Here is a 2,500-nt window from a genome sequence, read left to right as displayed (position 1 = left end):
AGCGGAACCCACGAAGAACAAAGGACTTGCTTCTGATGCAGACCAGGAAGGTCTGGGGTGCTTCTTCTTTGCAGAGAAGCGGGAGCCCGTCTGGAGGAGCCAAACCAGCGCAGAAGATTTCAGGGAGCGTCGTCACAAAGGCCACTAGCCAGCGGGCAAGCAACCGGACAGACGCGGCAAGCAGGAAAATGCTGAAGGGCCCCACGCAGGACTCGTGGAGTGTGGGGGGCTGGTCTTCGGTGCAGATGGTGCTTGGGGTTGGGGCTTCTCAATCCCCGGTGCACAACTTCGAGGGTACCTCAGAAGCTGCGCTGTAAGTTACTAGCCACTTTTCCCAGGTAGCCGGTCCCACGTCGCTCGTCGCCTCCACGGATCTCAGCTCTGCTGCAGATGTGGATGAGGGTCGGAGAAGTCTGGAAATCAAGGCTCTGGTCGGGCTCTGCAGTCGGTTCCTCGTCGAACGTTTCACAAAGCAAAGGGTAGTCACTTGATGGTGCCTGTTTGCACAGGGTAACCATTAGATTTAATGGGGTAACCCAGTAACCCTCAGAACCTGGGTACGTATATGAAAAGGAAAAAATTGGTTCTGTTGGGGGTGAACTTGATTTAAGAAACACTGAATGTGTACAAGAGGTTATTACAAAAAAGTGTACCTAATCACAAGCAAACACACACACATAACAATTATTACTCTAACTAACGCAAAGTGATTTTCGTTCTCAATGTATTTTTAAATGTATTTTTAAATGTACACAATTATTATTGCAACATAAGACTGACCCAAAAGACAATACATAAACACATTTGGTGAACAATAGTGTACAATCACATTAACAATCAACATAGACTTGACATCATGGACATATATTTAGACAAAAACATTAAAAGATTGATGATCCGTGGTTCGTAGCATAAACCACCACAATATGTATTATTCAATATTCCAATGGTGGAGTTGCATGGATCACTCAAATAGATAACGTCGACGTTTCGACCCTAGGAATACGTGTGAATTTATACGCATCAAAGTCGGGTCTTCATCAGGACAACGACAACCAATCAGTCTGAGGACTAAGAATCGATTTGTATATATATCCTTGTGTCGCATACGGTGAAAGCAATCCAAATTATCCCTGCGACATGGCAAAAACCTTACGAAGCTCCTGCGTAGGGCAGACAATTACCATCAAGGCGATCAACAATGTTTAGAGCCGAATGAATCAGCTTCCAATCTCACACAGTCCCGACATATATGTCCCGAAATATATGTCTAAATATATGTCCATGATGTCAAGTCTATGTTGATTGTTAATGTGATTGTACACTATTGTTCACCAAATGTGTTTATGTTTGCACAGGGTAGCCACTCCTTGGCTACAAGGGAGATTCTTCAGTCTTCTTCTTTCGTCGAATGTCGAAGGTCCAGAGTTTCTGTTCAGTTTTGCAGGTTCAGGATAATCTAAAGTCTTGAGGCCCAACTCCCACTCTTATACTAATCTGGGGGGCTGGGATACCTGCTAGGTCACGCCTTATGGGTGGGACCTGGGAGGGGGTGGTTACACCCACTTCCCTTTGTCCAGTTTCGCGCCAGAGCTGGGGCTGGAGTGCCCCAGCGCCGGTTTGAACTGGACTATGCAAGGAACACCTTGTGTGCCCCAGGCATGTCTCATTCCTTTCAGCCCACCCTGCCCCAATACACTAAAGGCTGTCTGGGGAGGTGCTAGCACCTCCCCAAGCAGGAAACCTATTGTCCAGGCCTCCCTGGCTGGGATCACTCCCAGCTGCAGGAGGTCAGACTTGTGTCGTGGCAGCAGCATCCATTTTGTGATGCTGAGGCTTTGGTCAGAGGCTAACAGTTGAAGTATGATTTTAACATGTCTTTCCCTCTAGAAGGGGGGAATAATATTCTCATGTCCAGAAATGGCATGGGGGTATTATTCCCGAGTGTTAGACACCTTACACGACATGTTTTGATAAAGCCAAACCATAGTTACCATAACCGTCTAAGATTATAAGGTACTTTAAGAGTATATGGTAGGCTATATCATAGAACAGCTATAAGGACATGGTTCCGTAAGCTGCAGACAGGCTCAGCTCATGCTAGAGCACCATCTCACATGTTACCAAGCACTCTGCCTCCAGGATTGTCAAGGCCTGCCATAGGAGTGACTGATAGGTACACATGTGTCTATATGTAAGTTAGGTATAGGAATACTACACCTAAGCAAGGGGTGATTACACGACCTTGCCCCAGCTGAGTGATCAGCCAGTTGTGTCAAAATGGAAGGCCAGGCCAGGGGTGGCACAATACATGCTGCAGCCCCTGGTAGGCCTAGGGTACACCTATGCCCTGGGTACCTAGGGTACACTGTACAGGGGCCAATAAGGTGATCCTATCCAAATGGGTTATGCACCTAAAGTACATAGTATTAATTTAGAGAGAGAACAGCAGGGCTGTGGGTCTGATTAGCAGGCCCACAGCCACATCTAAGTCGTAAAC

General features: G+C 46.9%; 1 protein-coding gene across 4 annotated transcripts in view; it reads left to right on the top strand.

Annotated features, from left to right (window-relative positions):
* Positions 1 to 2,500, top strand: part of TCAIM (T cell activation inhibitor, mitochondrial) — a 448,473-nt gene that overhangs the window by 388,348 nt on the left and 57,625 nt on the right. The gene's annotated exons all lie outside the window — the stretch shown is intronic.

Source organism: Triturus cristatus, chromosome 10 (genome assembly GCF_964204655.1).
Source record: "Triturus cristatus chromosome 10, aTriCri1.1, whole genome shotgun sequence".
In the NCBI taxonomy this organism is placed as follows: domain Eukaryota; kingdom Metazoa; phylum Chordata; class Amphibia; order Caudata; family Salamandridae; genus Triturus; species Triturus cristatus.
The sequence above is the reverse complement of the archived record's forward strand: the minus strand, read 5'-3'. Positions and strand labels throughout refer to the sequence as shown.